At 37.5% G+C, this 19,757-nt stretch overlaps 1 non-coding gene across 1 annotated transcript; it reads left to right on the top strand.

The window, feature by feature from the left end:
• Positions 1 to 1,427: 1,427 nt before the first annotated feature.
• Positions 1,428 to 1,505, top strand: MIR31 (microRNA mir-31). The gene has a single exon (NR_128414.1). It is a non-coding gene; the product is annotated as a microRNA mir-31 (primary transcript).
• Positions 1,506 to 19,757: the final 18,252 nt, after the last annotated feature.

Genomic DNA, 19,757 nt, shown 5'->3' on the forward strand with positions numbered 1-19,757 from the left:
TGTCACTGCAGCAGCTCTGGTCACTGCTGTGGTGAGGATGGATCCTTGGCCTGGGTACTTCTGTATGCTGTGGGCATGGCCAAAAAATAAGTAAAATAAAATAAAATGCAGATTCCTTCTGGTATATTGAATGAATCAAAATCTCCAGGAATCTGTTTTTTTAAAAAATGTATATCATGATCAATTGAATTGTATTCTAGGAAGTCAACTAGTACCTCTTCCACCAGTTCCCTAGCCTCAGGACAAATTCGTATAGGGTCTTGGGCAATAGAACCTTCATAACCTCTTGTTGATATCCATAGTGCACATGTATAAGTGAATGTGTGTGTATATACTTAGCTCCAGACTTAGGAAACAGTGAAATTTTGTTTCTGGCAAATGCAATTAATATTAGGCAAGTGTAAGTGAGTGTGATTTTTTTTTTTCCTTATCTGTATCTTGGTAACTTTGTAACTAAATATTTTATCTTTATGGGTGTATCTTGGGTTCATTTTTTGATAAATAATATTAATGTTTTATTTGAAATGTATGTGAAGAGGAAAACAATTTATAATCCTATATCATCTAATTATTTTAAATAATAAATCATTATTTAAAATAATAAATGATGTACCCTTCAAGAAAAAATTCAGTATACCCTAGGCTATGTGTGTGATTATGCATAGTTTTTCACTTACACAAAAGTTCTCATACACCATGTCACTATTCTTGTGTCTTCATCTTTTCTAAGAACGGGAGAATACTTTATTGTAAAACTGTATCATAATTTACAGTCGTAATTTAGCCAATATTTAATCATTGATGGACACAACTTGTTTTCAGTTCTTTGGCTATTTAAAAGTGTTGCAGTGAACATCTTTGGACATATCATGGTGCTGTTGCAAATGTACTTGCCGATTAGGTTCCAAGCTGGGAATTGTTGGCTCAAAGGAGCACTGGTTTTAAGAGCACATAAAGCAATGAACTACACATTGCAGGGTGATAGTTTATTATTGTTTGAGTGAATCTGAGTGGCAGAAATTGACCAATAGAGTTATTAGAGTAAAAATAAAACTGTACTGAGTTACTGGAATGTACCATGGGCTGTAAATATAGTGGTAATAGCCTGTAATTAACTGTCATCAACTTTAGACTTTATGGACTTAAAATTTTTGTCAGAATTTTCCCCCCATCGTTTCACAAGCAGTCAGTAAACATTCTTGGGGCTCATTTTAGATCAAAGGCCATGAAAAAAGAAACTGGCCACAACCTTCCTGTGCTTAACTCTATCTTGAAAATTGGATGCTCTAAGAAGCTTGTGTTGTAATGTTCAGAAACTAGTTTGCATTTTCAATTAATGAGTGTGTTTTCCCTCTCTCAGGTGGAAGGGAAGATTTTGGAAAAGTAAAACACTGAAGAGGCATGGTGTGTTGCTCCTGTAACTTGGAACTGGAGAGGAGGCAAGATGCTGGCATAGCTGTTAAACTGAGAACCTGCTATGCCAACATATTGCCATCTTTCTTGTCTGACAGCAGCCATGGCCACCTGCGTGCTGCTCCTCCATGCACTGCTCCAGATGTGTGCCCTTCTTTGGATGTGGGTTTCTATGACATGGTACCGCTCACCTCCCTGACCTCTCCTGCCACACTCTGGTCACTCCATTTTAGCCACACTGGCCTTTCTGGCTGATCCTTGAATGTATCCAGGATGGTCCTGCCTCTTTCTCCTTATTTGGGTCTCTTTGAGGATACCACCTCCTCAGGAAAGCCCTCCTGATCACACTCTTTAAAACAGCTATCATATCCTCTAGTCGCCCTTCACACCTGTACTCTGCTTTGTGTTTTCAAAATATTGGAGTTCCCGTCTTGGCTCAGTGGTTAACGAATCTGAGTAGGAACCACGAGGTTGCGGGTTCGATCCCTGGCCTTGCTCAGTGAGTTAAGGATCCGGCCTTGCCGTGAGCTGTGGTGTAGGTCACAGACGCGGCTCGGATCCTGAGTTGTGTGGCTCTGGCTTAGGCCGGTGGCTACAGCTCTGATTAGACCCCTAGGCTGGGAACCTCTATATGCTACATGTGCAGCCCTAGAAAAGACAAAAAAAAGACCAAAAAATATATATATATCAAAATATTGACCACTACCTGAAACACACTTGTTGGCTTGTTTAGTATCTTTATCTCTCTCTTTAGAATGTAAGCTCCTTGAGGGTTAGGGACCTTGTTTGTCTTCATCAACTATAGTATCCCCAGAGACTGACACACAGTAGGACCTTAATACATATTTTCGAGACTCCACCCTGACTTTATCTGAGAGATGTCAGTCCCTTCCCATTACAAATGGCTTTGGTGAAACTCTGACTCATCAGTAGGCAGTAAAGAAATAAGTAGAGTAATAAAATTCATTGAGTAATTAAAAAAAAATAAATTGGAGTTCCCATCATGGTGCAGAGGAAACGATTCCAACTAGGAACCATGAGGTTGCGGGTTCAATCCTTGGCCTCACTCAGTGGGTTAAGGATCCAGCATTGCCATGAGTTGTGGTGTAGGTCACAGACGCGGCTCAGATCTGGCATTGCTGTGGCTCTGGCATAGGCCAGTGGCTACAGCTCCAATTAGACCCCTAGCCTGGGAACCTCAATATGCTGCAGGAAGCGGCCCTAGAAAAGGCAAAAAGACAATAAATAAATAAATAAATAAATAAATAAATAAGCAAGCAAAAAAAAAAAAAATAAGAAGTAGATGTTTAGTTCTGAGCATGCAACTCTAACTCATTAAAACCATGACAATATGCAATCAGCCATCCATGTTCAGACTGAAATTCGATCCACAATTGGTTGAAACCACAGGTGAAGAGGGCCAAGTGTGCTACACCATTTTATATAAGGAACTTGAGCATCCACGGATTCTGGTATCCATGGGGACTCTTGAAACCATTCTCCCCCATATACCAAGGGATGATTGTATATTTCTTTGGGTCCACTTCATGGAGGTCAGCTCATAATGGTGGGAAAAGCATGAGCTTCAGAATAAAACTTATATTCAGTTCTCACCACTGGTGTTTCCTTTGGTGTGCTCTTGATAATCATTCAACCTTTGAGCTATAGATATGTCAGTTGTAAAATTAGGATAATACCACTAAACTCTCAGGATTCTTGAGACAAAGAAATGAGATATTCTAGCCAGATTATTCTTACCTCTTGTCTAAAAAGTTAGTGTATCAAATTCCTGAGGTATGTGTAGAAGTCGTGGACACAAAACAAATGTTCTTTTACTACCAAGAAAAGAAAGTTAACTTTTCTTTAGCAAGAAACAGGTAATCAGCTATGGAGTGTTTGTAAGAGCTCTGTGAAAACTATAGTCCACGTGGAATTATTTGTTTTGACACAGATCTTGAAAGGCCAAGGAATTAATTATTCAGCATCTCAGATTCTTCTTCTCAGTTATTTCTCATTCCTCTACCTTTTATTTCTAGAGTGGCTCATTGTCTGTAGATATCTTTTAAAAACAACTGTTTACAGATTCATTTTTATAGAATAAGAATATTTAATAAATACTGTTCGGTGTTCATGTTTTTAAGCATTCAAGTTTTAGTAAAACAGGTTTGCTTTGAATAAACTAAATTATATTTTAATTTTGATGCTTTTCCAAGAAATAAAAGAAGTCAGTACTCTTGACTCATTTATTATTACTTACTCATGGTCTTATAACATCCAGAAAGTGTTTATTATACCTTTTGTCGTAGAGTGTATTAATCTGAGCTCTGAATTTGACAAAAATACATAGCACAAAGTATGGCAGTTTTAGTCTACAAGTCTTATAAAATTTCTGTTGATACCTGAGGGTAATTAGGTTAGAGACATCATTTAAAATTCAATGCAATAATTAAGTATCTAAAGCAGTATTATGCTATTTTCCTAATCTGAAGTATCTACAGATTTATCATCTTAGTCTTGATATAGTTTGTGTATTCATCACCTTGTTTTCTTCGAATTCTTCAAGTTTTCAGCCAGAAAGAAGTGCACAGAATAGCAGCCCTGGAGGGTGATTATGTAAGCTAGTATTACCCATGAAGACCTTTAAGAACACACAATGCCTAAAGCTAAAAACTGAGATCCACATCATGCTACTTATTCTTTGTCTTGCTGGTAAAGAAAATTGGTGCAGAATCAATAGACTGGGACATTCAGCCTATTCTAGGAACTGCTGTTATTTAATGCTTTTGTTTAACCTGTAATTTTGTTCTAAAAACATGTTTTTGTGAGCTTGTTTGGGCCTCTGCCTTTTTTGGAGTTCCATCTTACCCTCATGTACATTCATGGACAGAGATATCCACTACTGGAGTTCTCGTCGTGGCGCAGCAGAAACGAATCCGACTAGGAACCATGAGGTTGCGGGTTCTATCCCTGGCCTCAGTCAGCGGGTTAAGGATCTGGCATTGCCGTGAGCTGTGGTGGAGGTTGCAGATGTGGTTCAGATCTGGCACTGCTGTGGCTGTGGCTGTGGCTGTGGCTGGCAGCTGTAGCTCCGATTAGACCCCTAGCCTGGGAACCTCCATATGCCACAGATGTGGCCCTAAAAAGCAGAAAAAAAAAAAAAAAGAGATATTCACTACCCTTGACCTCAATACCAATGATGAGCTGGATCCATAATGGAAATGAACCCTGAGATTACTTCAGTCAATCTGCCACATCTTAATGTGTTTTACTGTAATGTGCTAAACACCTGAACCTTCTTTTTGATTCCAAGTGATCATGGGGGGAGAGGAAACAAAACAGTATATAGGAATATCAAAATGACAGGCTAAGAAATTAATATTCTAAAGTATCCAGTAACTCTAAGTCTGGTTTTTAAACTTTAGTGTGGCATTATCCGTCACCTGGAGAACTTGTTTAAAAATACAGATCCCAAACCATCCCCTAGACATTCTGATTTATTAATAAGTCTTGATGGGACTTAAGAATCTTCATTTCAATAAGCACCTTATTTTGATGCAGTTTGATAATGTACCACACTTTGAGAACACTTATCTTAAATCTTAAGTCACAGGGCAGGTTTTTTAAAAAGTGCATATAATTCCCAGTCTGGACCTTGGGCATGGTCTTAAAAGCAGCCTGCTTTCCCACTGCATCTGTGCTTATGGAAAACTGGAACAGTGTTTTATAATTGTGTTTCATACTCTGAGGTTTCTTACATAAACAGCCCGTATAACTACACACAGGAGCACCATGAGCTGCTGATGTGCTTCTGCAGAGTTGTTTTTAACTTCAGTGATCTTTTCTCCACTGGTTCACATTACAGTTTCCAAGATGTTTTATTTTCTTTTCTGATTGACTTGATATTGACCCAAATCCTTTGCCTCTAAATATATATTCTTCTCTAAGATTTCTATCAAATTGCAAGTGATATATGAGCTCCTTGAGGCTAGAAACTAGTTCTAATTGTGCAGGAGGGGAATTTTCAACATTTATACAACTCCTACATTGGTAAATCTTTCTATAAACTAAACGATTACTACATCTTAATTGATTTATTTCTTAAGTTTAGATCTTTGTGGATTTTTTTTTTTAAATTGGGGCATCTTTTCCTCTCTGAGACAGTATGGTGTAGTAAAAAGAGCTTCAGAATGAAATGCAAAAAGACCTAGGCTCTAGTCCCAATCCTGTCATTTTCTAACTGTATACATGAATTGGGCAGATCGTTTATAATCTGTTACTTGGTTTGTAAATTAAGGATAACAGTAGGAGAGACTATATGATATATTAGAAAGAAAAAGAAAAATACATTTGTGGAGTTCCTGTCGTGGCTCAGTGGTTAACGAACCTGACTAGTATCCACGAGGACACAGGTTCGATCCCTGGCCTTTCTCAGTGGGTTAAGGATCCGGTGTTGCTATGAGCTGTGGTGTGGCTTGCAGATGTGGAGAGGAAGGAAGGAAAATACAGCTGTGAAAACCAAGCATTTAGGCAAACTGGAAGACAATCTATTAAAGAAAATAGTTGAAGATTTTCAGTAGTAATTTAAGCTTTCCTCAATGTTTCATTACTTTGTGTTATTGTCTAATTTAAATATGATTTAAAGATTACAACTCCTGGATAAAAGGAAAACTTTGTTCTCATTTAGCCTGAACCACTTACTTGCTAACTAATTCCAATCAAAAGAGAAGAAAGGTGATATTTTAGTTAGCTTTATTTTGGAAGTTCCAGCTTCTCTTAACTTGCTTTAAGCCTAGAAATAGCTTGCAGGCCTTCAAATAATGACGATAACAATTTAGTTACCCATATACCTTTCTTCTATTTCATTGGCTTATTATGAGGTCCAAATTATGAAACTGCTTCAAAAATGGTAGGAAGTTATATGAAGTCCTAAGATACCATTTATAAATTCTTTCCAACCCTCCCTCTCTCCCTTCACCCCTGCAAAAGTTTGCTTTTGAAATGATTGAAATTTTAAGAAAATTGAGATACTTTATTCTAAACCTGGCTATAAAGTTTTAATTCTTAGGGTTCTGATTATTTACCAGTATATCTGTAGCAGCTAAACAGACAGGAGAGTGTATATTGGGCCCATCTTTCAGCTCTGCTCATTTAGGAATGCTGAAACAAAAAAGTGGGAAGCATGGAACATCCACTACAATGGATTTCCTGTTCCATCCACATGTGTCAAAACAAACCAAAGTACTATTTCTAGTTTCACTGAAACTTAGAAGATGTGTTTATTCCCATATAAATATTTTATGTATTTAACATATATTAGAAAATACACATTAGACTTTGCTTTTGAAAGTAAATTTGTTTTAATTTTTTAGGAGTTAATTAAATAAAGTGTTGCCTTATTATAGTTAGAGTATATGACAAAGATTATGAAGGTGCTTCCCAAGTAGCCAGTCTTTGGAAAACAGGATTTTGAGTGAGCAGGAGCCTGCTGTAGAGCAACAGGAAAGCTTTACGAATCGGGTGAGATGTTTCCTAAAGTTTCTTAAATGTGCGGTCCAAACTGAAAAGTTTGTATGTTATTCATAGATGAGAAAATTTTAGTATTGAGAGTTAATGTACTTGCCTGTTCATTGCATGTATTGTCATATACTTAGTTGCTGTCAAGAATTACTAATACTGCCCTGATGTAAAGACAATACATCTTATGTCTTTGAAAGCAAAGTCCATTTGGCTTTGATACAAAAGTCCATTTATAAGTTGATTAGCCAACTGAGCAAATATCGGGGCTAGGTGTGTAACCTCAGTGCCAAAAGGTAGCACTTTCCATGGACAGAGCAGGCACAGCATCTGTTTATATGCAACCAAAGCCAAAACCCTTTATAAATAGCCTAGAGAGTTTTCAAAGTCTCAACTTAAATCAGAAAATAGCAGTGGGAGTTTCTATTGTGGCTCAGTGGTAACAAAACCAACCGATATCCATGAGGACACAGGTTCGATCTCTGGCCTTGCTCAGTGGGTTAAAGATCCAGCATTGCTGGGAGCTGTGGTGAAGGTCACAGACACAGCTCGGATCTGGCATTGCTGTGGCTGTGGTGTGGGCTGACAACTGCCACTCCAATTCAACCCGTAGCCTGGGAACCTCCACATGTCGTGGGTGTGGCCCTAAAAAGACCAAAAAAAAAAAAGAAAAAGAAAAAAAGAAACTAGCAATGGGAAAGTTGCCTTAAAATGCCATGAGACCTGCAAATTAGAAAAATGTCAGCAAAGATTATTTGCTAAATTTGAAATTCAAAATATAGAGGTCAAGAAAGATGTGTACTGAGGAGAGCATTCAGCATGTATGAGGAAACAAAACTGGGATGGCATTACAGGAAAATGATGTAGTTACTGGGAAGCAGGCCACCTTCATAGTTTGCATATTTTGGAAATATGTTCTATCTAATTGCTTACCATTGCTGAAAAATGACTGAATTGACTTGATTATTCCAAATTATTTATCTAACTATTAAAATAGCTTCTAGAAAGCACTTGGAATTTGTGTGACCAAGAATGGTATCTGCCTATGTTTTTTTTACCTGCCTTTTCACTTGCAAATCTTTTCTGATTTTTATTGGACTTTGGGCACTAATCATAAATAAAATTAGGTTTACTCTATTGCTGGATGGTGGAGGGAGAAGGAGGGAGAAAAGGGGAGGAGGTTATTTGGGGAAGATTAAGGTCTGATCTTAGAAGAATCAGGTCTTGAGAATGAAAATGAGGTAAAAATGAAGGTAAATTTGTAACTGGTGACAAGGCCACAAACCGAAAAATTAAGAGAAAACCCACAATTTTTTTCTACCATTTTTTAAAATCGATGTATAGTTAACTTACAGTTTTGTGTTAGTTTCAGGTGTACAGCAAAGTGATTCAGATACATATATATATATATTTTTCTTTTTGGATTATCTTCTATTATAGGTTATTACAAGATTGATGATAGTTCCCTGTGCTACATAGTAGGCCCTTGGTATTTATCTGTTTTATATATAGTAGTGTATATTTTTATAGCATTTTTTATTATTCAATTAAATTTATAGTTGTACAGCAATCATCACAACCATATTTTATAGCATTTCCATTCCAAACCCCCAACGCATCCCCCCACCCGCAACCTGTCTCCTTTGGAAACCATAAGTTTTCAAAGTTTGTGAGTCAGTATCTATTCTGCAAAGATGTTCATTGTGTCCTTTTTTAAAATTCCACATGTAAGTGATAGCACTTGATGTTGGTATCTCACTGTCGGACTGAATTCACTTAGCATAATTTCTAGGTCCATCATGTTGCTGCAAAATGCTGTTATTTCTCTCCTTTTAATGGCTGAATAATGTTCCATTGTATATAGGAACCACATCTTCTTTATCCACTCCTCTGGCTATGGATGTTTAAGTTGTTTCCATGTCTTGGATATTGTTTTTAGTTTTCTAGGAACCTTCATACTGTTTTCCACAGTGGTTACACCAGTTTACATTCCCACCAACAGTGTAATAAGGTTCCCTTTTGTTCCTCACCCTTGCCAGCATTTATTGTTGGTAGACTTTTTGATGATGACCATTCTGGCCTGTGTAAAGAGGTACCTCCTAGTGATGTTGATTTGCATTTCTCTAATAATTAGTAATGATGAACATATGCTTTTGGCCATCTGTATGTCTTTTTTGGAGAATTTTCTGTTAGATCTTCTGTCCATTTTATGATGGGGTTCTTTGTTCTTTTGGTATTTTGAGCTGCAGAAGGTGTTTATAAATTTTGGAGATTAATCCCTTGTCAGTCCCTTCATTTGCAAATATTTTCTCCCATTCTGTAGGTTGTCTTTTTGTTTTGTTTAGGTTTGCATTTCTGTGCAGAAACTTTTAGGTTTAATAAAGTCCCATTTGTTCATTTTTGTTTGTATTGCCATTACTCTAGGAGGTGGATCTGAGAAGATACTGCTGCAGTTTATGTCAGAGAGTGCTTGGCCTATGTTTTCCTCTAAGAGTTTTATAGTATCTGATCTTATATTTAGGTCTTTAATCCATTTTGAGTTTATTTTTGTGTATAGTGTCAAGAAATGTTCTAATTTCATTCTTTTACATGTGGCTGTCCAGTTTTCCCAGCACCACTTATTGAAGGGACTGTCCTATCTCCATTGTATGTTCTTGTCTCCTTTGTCATAGGTTAGTTGACTGTAGGTGCGTGGGTTTAATTCTGGGCTTTCTATCCTGTTCCACCGATCTGTATGTCTGTCTTTGTGCCAGTACCATAGGTTTTGATGACTATACCTTTGTAGTGTAGTCTGAAGTCAGGGAGCCTGATTCCTCCAGCTCCATTTTTTTTTTTCAGGATGCCTTTGGCTATTCTGGGTCTTTTGCACTTCCACACAAACTTTAAGATATTTTGTTCCAGTTCTATGGAAAATGTCCATGGTAACGTGATAGGGATTGCACTGAATCTGTAGATTGCCTTGGGCAGTATAGTCATCTTGACGATATTGATTCTTCCAATCCAAGAGCATGGTTTGTGTTTCCATTTGGTTGTGTCATCTTTGATTTCTTTCATCGGCATCTTATAGTTTTCAGAGTGCAGATCTTTTGTCTCTTTAGGTAGGTTTATTCCTATGTATTTTATTTTTTTGATACAATGGTAAAGGGGATTGTTTCGCTAATTTCATTTTCTGATCTTTCGTTGATAGTATATAGAAATGCAGTCAATTTCTGTGTATTGATTTTATATCCTGTGACTTTGCCCAATTCATTGATGAGTTCTAACAGTTTCCTGGTAGTGTCTTTGGGATTTTCTAGGTATAGTATCATGTCATCTGCAAAGAGTAATAGTTTTACTTCTTCCTTTCCAATTTGGATTCCTTTTATTTCTTTTTCTTCTCTGATTTCTGTGGCTGGGACTTACAAAACTATGTTGAATAGTAGTGGTGAAAGCAGACATCCTTGTCCTGTTCCTGATCTCAGTGGGAATTCTTTCAGCTTTTCACCATTGAGAATGATGTTTGCTGTGGGCTTGTCATATATGGCCTTTATTATGTTAAGGTAGGTCTCCTCTATGCCCACTTTCTGAAGGTTTTTTTTATTTTTTATCAGACATGGATTTTGTCAAAGGCTTTTTCTGCATCTGTTAAGGTGAATCACATGGTTTTTATTCTTCAGTTTGTTAATGTGGTGTATCACACAGATTGATTTGTGGACATTGAAGAATCCTTGCATCCCTGGAATACATCCCAGTTGATCATGATGTACGGTCCTTTTAATTTGTTTTTGGATTTGGTTTGCTAGTATTTTGTTGAGGATTTTTGCATCGATGTTCATCAGTGATATTGGCCTATAGTTTTCTTTTTTTTGTGGTATTTTTGTCTGGTCTTGGTATCAGAGTGATGATGGCCTCATAGAATGAGATTGGGAGTGTTCCTTCCTCTGCAGTTTTTTGCAGTAGTTTCAGAAGGATAAGTGTTAGCTCTTCTCTAAATATTTGATGGAATTCATGTCCGAAGCCATCTGGTCCTGGACTTTTGTTTGTTAGAAGTCTTTAATCACAGTTGCAATTTCACTACTTGTGATTGGTCTGTTCATATTTTCTGTTTCATCTTGGTTTAGTCTTGGAAGATTTTACTTTTCTAAGAATTTGTCCATTTCTTCTAGGTTTTCCATTTTATTGGTATATAGCTGCATGTGGTAGTCTCTTATGATCCTTTGTGTTTCTGTGATGTCCGTTGTAACTTCTCCTTTTTCATTTCTAAGTTTATTGATTTGAGTCCTCTCTCTTTTTTTCTTGATAAGTCTGGCTAAGGGTTTATCAATTTTGTTGATCTTTTCAAAGAACCAGCTTTTCGTTTCATTAATCTTTTCTATGGTTTTCTTCGTTTCTGTTTCATTGATTTCTGCTTTGATCTTGATGATTTCTTTCCTTCTGCTAACTTTGGGTTTTGTCTGTTCTTCTATCTCTAGCTGCTTTAGATGTAAATAAAGTTAGGTTGTTTATTTGAGCTTTTTCTTGTTTCCTGAGGTAGGCTTGTATTGCTGTAAACCTCCCTCTTAGAACTGCTTTTGCCACATACCATGGGTTTTTGGAGTGTTTTATCTTTGTGGTCATTCGCTTCTAGGTATTTTTAAATTTCCTCTTTGATTTCTTCACTGATCCATTGGTTGTTTAGTAGCATGTTGTTGAGTCTCCATGTGTTTGTGTTTTTTGCAGTTTTTTTCCTTGTTGATTTCCAGTTGACATATAATGTTGTGGTCAGAAAAGATGCTTGATATGATTTCAGTTTTCTTAAAGTTACCAAGGCTTGATTTGTGGCCCAGAATGTGATCAGTCCTGGAGAATGTCCCGTGCGCACTTGAGAAGAATGTGTATTCTGCTGCTTTTGGATGAAATATCCTATAAATATCTATTAAGTCCATCAGGTCTGATGCTTCATTTAGGGCCTGTGTTTCTTTATTGATTTTCTGTCTGGATGATCTGTCCATTGTTGTAAGTGGGGTGTTAAAGTCCCCCACTTTTGCGTTATTGTCGGTTTCTCCTTTTAAGATCGTTAGCAGTTGTCTTATTTATTGAGGTGATCCTATGTTGGGTACATATATATTTACAATTTTATATCTACTTCTTGGATTGATCCTTTGATCATTATGTCTCTTTTAATATTCTTTATTTTAAGGTCTATTTTGTCTGATATGAGTACTGCTACTCCAGCTTTCTTTTGATTCCCATTTGCATGGAATATTTTCTTCCATCCTCTCCCTTTTGTCTTGTGTGTGTGTCCCTAGAAGTGGATTGGGTCTTTTAAAGCCAGCATATATATGGGCCTTGTTTCTGTATCCATTCAGCCAGTCTATGTCTTTTGGCTGGGGCATTTAGTCTATTACATTTAAGGTAATTATTGATATGTATGTTCTCATTGCCATTTTATTAACTGTTTTGGATTTGTTTTTGTTGCTGTTTTTTCTCCCCTTCTTATCTTGTTCTTTCCTCTTGTGGTTCATGGCTATCTTTAGAGTTGTGTTTTAGTTGATTTTTCTTATTTGTATGTGTATCTATTATAGATTTTTGGCTTGCAGTTGCCCTGAAGTTTTCATATAGGAGTCTCTATATATATGAGACTGTTTTAAGTTGTTGGTCTCTTAATTGCAGGTACATTCCAGTGTCCTGTATTTGTACCCTCCTTTTCTCAGAATTTCTGATTTTGGTAGCATATTTGTGTGTGGATGATTTCCTGCCTTTACAGTATATACACCTTTACAGCCTTTACTGGTGATCCTTGTCATTTGTGTTGTTTTTGTTTCTAGTTGTGGCCTTTTCTTTCCTGCCTAGAGAATTTCCATTAGTATTTGTTGTAAAGCTGGTCTAGTGTTGCTGAATTCTCTTAGCTTTTGCTTGTCTGTAAAGCTTTTGATTTCTCCTTCAAATCTGAATGAAAGCCTTACTGGGGAGAATAGTCCTGGTTGGGGTTTTTTTCCCTTTCATCACGTTAAGCATATCATGCCACTCCCTTCTGGCCTGCAGAGTTTCTGCTGATATATCTGCCAATAACCTTATCGGGGTTCCCTTGTATGTTATTTGTTCCTTTTCCCTAGATGCTTTCAGTATTTTCTCTTTGTCTTTAATTTTGGTCAGTTTGATTAACATGTGTCTCAGGGTGTTCCTCCTTGGGTTTATATTATATGGCACTCATTGTGCTTCCTAGATTTGAGTGAGTGGTTCCTTTCCCATGTTACAAATATTTTTGGCTACTACCTCTTTGAATATTTTTTCTGTCCCTTTCTTTCTCTCTCTTCTCCTTCTGGCACCCCTATAATATGGATGCTGGTGCATTTACTGTTGTCCCAGAGTTTTCTGAGACTGTCTTCATTTCTTTTCAGTCTTTTTCTGTTCCATATTAGTGATTTCCACTAGTCTGTCCTCCACCTTGCTTATTCGTTCTTCTGCCTCCTGATTTCTGCTGCTGGTTGCTTCTAATGAATTTTTTATTTCAGTTATTGTAGTTTGCATCTTTGCTCAGTGTTTGCTATAAATTAGCAGTCTTTGCCTCCAGTTTATTTCCAATGTCTTGCATCATCTTTACTATCATCAATCTAAAGTCTTTTTCCTGGAGGCTGATAATCTCCAGTTCACTTAGCTTCTTTTTCTGGGGTTTTTACTTGCTCCCTTATCTGAATTATAGTTCTCTGCCTTTTCATTTTTACAGGCTTTTAGTGTTGTCTCCTTTTTGCAGACAATCAAATTTTAGCCTTTATTAATTCTGATGGTTGGTACTGGGGCTTGCCATAGGCTTCCCGATAGAAAGGACTGCCCACTGGTAGGTGGGGCTGATTCTTATCCCTCTGGTTCATGGGGCTTTGTCTCTGAGTGAGATTAGAGGCATCTGTGTGCCTGGGGGGTTTTAGGCAACCTGCTTATTGATGGGTGGGGCTGTGATTCCACCTGGATTATTGTTTGGCCTGGGCCTTCTCAGCACTGATGGGTGGGGCCAGATATTCCAAAAATGGCCACCTCCAGAGACACACATATGGTGGCTGAATATTCCCAAGAGCTTTGCTTCCAATGCCCTCCCCTGACAATGTGCCACAGTCACCCCCTGTTTTCCCAGGAGATCCTCCAAGTACTGCAGTCAGGTCTGACACAGATTCCCATAGAGTCTCTGCTTTGACTTGGGACCCAGTGCACATGAAAACCTGTGTGTGCCTTTTAAGAATGGTGTCTGTTTCCCCCAGTCCTATGGAGTTCCTGTGCACAAGCCCCACTGGCCTTCAGTGCCAGATGCTCCAAGGGGCTCTTTCTCCCAAGCCGGATTCCCAAGTGTGTGGACCTGACATGGGGCTTGGAACTTTCACTCCTGTAGGTGAGTCCCTGTGATACAGTTACTTTCCAGTGTGTGGGCTTCCCACCCAGAAGGTATGGGATTGCTTATATCATGTAATCACCTCTCTTGCCATCTTGATATGGCCTTCTCTTTGTCTTCTGGAGTAGGTTATCTTTTTTGAACGTTTCCAGTCCATTTGGTTGAAGGTTATTCAGCATTTGGTTGGAATTTTGTTGTTTTTATGAGAGAAGGTGAGCTCCAGCCCTTCTCTTCTGCCATCTTAATCACGTCTGTGATTTTATGTTTTAATGTGCTGGATTTTGTTGTATTTCTTCTAAGAGTTTTGGATGTTGTCCTGACGATCATGTTGATTGTGGGTTAATTTGGTTTTTTCCAGTCTTGTTCTTAAGCTCCTTTGACAGGTCTAAAGTAGTCTTTATTTTAGGACTAATTTAGTTCCACATTTTAGAATGGTCTTTTAGAGGGTCTTTATGGAATGTCCTATGTATTCTCCATGTGGCTGGTGGTAACTTGAATGATTTCCAACCCTGAATGTGTTCTTTAACTTAAAACTCCATGATTATAGTTTTCCTCCTCTAGAGATGGTACTTGTGCTTTGTAGGGTTTCACCTGTTGCATGTACATATTAGTATTCACCAAAGACTCAAGAGTACCCTATGAAAATTTCTGGAACTCTCCCTCTGGATAGCTCCCCATTTTGGGGTACTCTTCCCTGCAATTTCTAGCTCCATTGGGCTCTGAAAACTCTGATCTGTTTCTTCAACTCAGTTAGATTGTCCAGGGAGGTTTATACTCCCTGCAGCCTAATCTAGAAATTTTCTCCAAGTAGAAGGCCTGATTTGTTTCCTGTCTCTTGGGGATCAAAGTCTTCCCCTGCCTATTCCAGTGACTGAAAATTGTTGTCTGTATTTTGTCTAGTTTTCTAATTGTTTATAGTGGAAAGGTAATCACTGACTCTGTTCCTCCCTCATGACCAGAAGTATAAGACTTTGTGTTTGGAAATATTATATAATTCTCTAAATCAAAGATTTTTTTCTTTTCATTTTTAAGTGGGGATAATAAGATCTTCCCCTCAGACATATTATAAAGATGAGAATTTTTTCTTTTTTATTTATATATTTTCTTTTTTCAGATTCTTTTCCAGATACTGAGTATTGTTCCTTGTGCTCTAGAGGAGAACCTTGTTGTTTACCTATTTTATATATAGTAGTATGTATTTATTAATTCCAAACTACTAAAAAATATTAGAAATAATATTAATGCATTCTCTTAGTGATGTATAAATATAACATTTGTATTTAATGTCTCTTTCTCAGCTTCCTTGTTTGTACTTTGAGGATAATAATAATACTTCATAGAGTAGTTATATGGATTAAATAAATTAATATTAGTAATTTGCCTATAACAGTGCCTCACACAAAGTAAGAGGTATAAGTGTTAGATAAGTAAATCATTTTGGACAATTGTGGGGTGTTGTCTGCTACCAGAAAGAAAATAATCTTAATCATTAAGCAATAGTGAACATACTTGGCATTCAAAGAAATACAAATCAGTTCTTAACTTTTCCCATTGAGATACTTTCCAGTCCATAGAAACATCTTGGATGGTTGTCCAGGGTCTTATCACACCACCACCCCCCTTCATTTTCCCTCTGTCTAAACCTCTCTTCCCTACTATGTCTACTTTGCTGGTTCACCACTGGCCACATAATGAAAAATCTTCAAGATCATGATGCCCATACTTGCCTTTTTGAAGCTTTCATCTTTGAAGAGCTATAGTGTACCTTTTACTTAGAAAATTACGTCTTTTAATTTGTCAGAATGGAGCATATATAGGACAGATTTTTCTCTTGATATCTGGACCACGTCTCATAACTTTGATGTGTTGTAATACTAACAGCCTCTGTTTCTTTACAATATTTTATCAAAGAATCCTGCTGAAGGTTGGGAGGAAAAGAAAGGAAGAGGTAAAGGACTGAATATATAAAGCATTTTGAGAACTGTTTAATAGATAGTATATATTTAGTAAGTAGTGGCTGTTATTTGAATATTGCCATATGAATGGATACACAAGTAACGTTGTTATCGCACCAAGTATTCAAATTAGAGAAAATGGGATATCAAAGGGGTTTAAGAAGAACTAAACTTGATTATTTAGGTATAATCTAGACTCACCTGTTATCAAGTCCAGTGTCCAATACTTCTATGACTCTCTTACTCATATCTTGGAATCATTTCACTGTCATTCAGTTGAATACCACCAGGCAAAACCCCAATCCTAGGTGGACTATGAACCTTCTCTGCTTCTGCTCAAAGCTAGGTAGGTTGATGTCATTATTATGGCCACCAACCTACCTAGAGAAATATAATAATCAACTAGTTGGATGTGTGACATCCACATACACGTATGGAGAATATACATATGAAGGCTAGCAGATCCAAAATCTGCAGGCATAGCTGGCAGGCACAAGACCCAAGGACAAGCTGATGATCCAGTTTGAGTCCAAAGGCCCTCTGCTGCAGAATTCCTTCTTACTTGGAGGAGGTCAGTCTTTTGTTTTATTCAGACCTCCAACTGATTGGATGAGGCCCATTTGCAGTATGGAAGACAGTCTGCTTGACTCAAAGTCCATTGATTTAAATATGAATCTCATCTAAAAACAATCTCACAGAAACATCCAGAATAATGTTTGACCAAATATCTGATTACTGTGACCTAATAACAAAGTTGATACACAAAATTTACCATCACACCAGGTCGGTATCACTCTCCTACCCTATCAGCCAGCTCTCCCTCACATTCTTTATTATCACAACCCTAAATCTTTCCCTTCTTTTCAAACCTGGAACAATTCTTCCTTTTCTGTTGAATAAAACACTGCTTCATGCCATTTTTATTTAATCTCTATTCTAAGCTAGAAATACAGTGTGGTAGGCTATATGATTACAATGTAAGCAAAACAGAGACTTGGTCAATATCTTCTTAGGAAAGAGAGAAATTAATAAAACAGTCACAAATTTAATAAACACAGATTATGATGAGAACAATGAGTGGGGCTTTAAGAGCATGAGGCATGTCAGCCAGGTGAAGATGGGTTGAAGACAAGAGGAGCTTTCAAGGAATAAGAAACAGCATGTGCCAAGGCACATGCTAATGTCAGGGATGGTCCTTGAAGTTTTCTAATGTACTTCACCAAAAAATAAATAGAAATCATCAGAATGAAACTCAACTTCCTCTTCCAAACCTGCACTCCTAACCTCCATTGATGTCTATTATTTCCTCTTTAGCTTCTGCTGAAGACCAAGCCTGCCATTAGTGTCCTTTCTTCCTGCCCCTCTCTCTTCTCCTGCCCCCACCAGCTTCTTCCAGACAACAGGTAGTCTTTTTCACCTTAAAAACAAATCAAAATCTAAAAACTAACAAAACCTCTTAGGACTGAACATCTCACTCCTGCTTCCATTCTGTTTTTCTTCATATATGATCAAATTTTTATGAGCATTGCCTACTTTGTTTTTCCATTTCTTCTTAAAAGTATTGAAATCTGGTTCCCACCCAGACTGTCCTATTGAAAATTCTGTTTATTAAAGTCACTAATGACGTCAATGGCATTAACTCCAACATTTGCTTTCAAATACTTTATTTTGCATATCCACTTGGCAGCATTGGATACTATTAGACATCATTCTTTTCTGAAAACTGGTTTTCCTTCTACTGATTTAATCATTCGTTATGTCCTCTTGGTAGCTGATATCCTCTTCTACTCATTCCTCAAATACTGGTGATCTTCAGAGGTTGATCTTAGGCTGCTTGCTCTATATACAGAATTTCTACAACAAGGAGGTCAGTAAATGGAAAGAAATGATGCTCCAAACTGATCTTATTCTGATCTACTTCTATTTTATATTATGCTATATAATTTGATTATATTTTACTGCTTCTCCCTCCTCACCCCACCCAATTCAATTTAACCATATTTTAGTAATCTTATCTCTGGCTCACTGAACAGTTCTAAGGCAATGATAGGAAGATAATAAGCAATCGATAAAAATTTGTTAAACGAAATAGTATCATGAGGACCAGGACATATTGTGTAAGTGCTTCTAGAATGTGCACCCAGTTGGTCCTTCTTTCTTTGAATTAATTTACATTTACTGAAAACCATTGATAGAAGATAGGCTTCATCTTATTTCAAGCTGTAATTGATTTATAGTGGTCTGCTTGGAGAGCTGTGCTGAAGTACTTACCTGAGGATCAGTAGAAAAGAGTGCTATAATCTGTCAGCTCTGCCGTGCCTAATACAAATAACATACTAATGTCATAATTGAGCATGGACCATGTGCCTTACACTGGTAAGCACATTCTTTGGATTATCTTAATTAGGTCTCACAACAGCTCCATGGAATACCATTATTACCCTTGGCTTTTCCGTAATGTAACTGAGACATAGAAATGTTAATAGCTTGCTCTAGACCAACCAGCAAACAAATGGTAGAGTTGGAATTTAACTCTAATATGTCACACTTTATGGAATCCATGGGCTTAAGAATCGTGCTATATGCATACATTCATAATGGGTAGTGGTGGCCCTTTTTTCCCCCCTACATTTTTACCATCCTTGGCATAATTAAATTAAACCATGAAGAGCAGTATAGGTGATTATAGTACGTAAAAAGAAGGATACTCTGACCTATGAACCCTCAGTTTTCACAGCCCAAAAATGAGTTATTTAATCTAAAAAATACGTAACGGGAGTTCCCTTCATGGTTCAGCAGTTAATGAACCCGACTGGGATCCATAAGGGCGTGGGTTTGATCCCTGGACTCACTCGGTGGGTTAAGGATCTGGAGTTGCTTTGAGCTGTGGTGTAGGCCAGCAGCTGTAGCTCTGATTCGACCCCTAGCCTGAGAACTTCCATATGTAGCAGGTACAGCTCTAAAAAGCAAATAAGTAAGTAAGTAAATAAATAAATACAATTTCAAATGTTTTGCAGTTCAGTGCTTTGAATCTCTGTCCATAGGAAACCTTGCCCTCCTAACCTCTCTCAGGCTAGAACTCTTCACAGCAACTGCCCACTCTACCCACCACCGATACTCTGCTTATTCTTCTCAGGCTCCAAAATCTCGTGCCAGGTTATCTCTTCCTATGAACATCTGCCTCATCCTTTTCGAACTCTAGCATTCCACACTGCACCTCTATGGGTCCCTGCCCCTTCCAGGCAGTATTTACTTGTTCTGCCCATGTATTGGCTTTAGAATTGATTTTTTCAGAAAGGGAAAGGGAAGCAGAAACTAGATACTATTTAAGCTCACTTCTAACTCCAGCATTCCATGATAGATAAATTAATATGGTTAATTTAATTTGCAAGTTTATGCTCAGAAAATGAGGTTTGTTGAGAACACTGGGGCACATGACTATGCCTGAAATAATCACTGAGGCCAGGGCAGAATGAGGCACTGAGTAGTTTGGATTAAGGCCAGATATATCACACTGAGGAGTCTGGCCAGAAACA

The sequence above is a fragment of the Sus scrofa genome, chromosome 1 (genome assembly GCF_054392235.1).
Source record: "Sus scrofa isolate SSC_HxYL_T2T_F1_AM1 chromosome 1, Sscrofa_HxYL_maternal_Yorkshire_Landrace_v2.0, whole genome shotgun sequence".
Classification (NCBI taxonomy): domain Eukaryota; kingdom Metazoa; phylum Chordata; class Mammalia; order Artiodactyla; family Suidae; genus Sus; species Sus scrofa.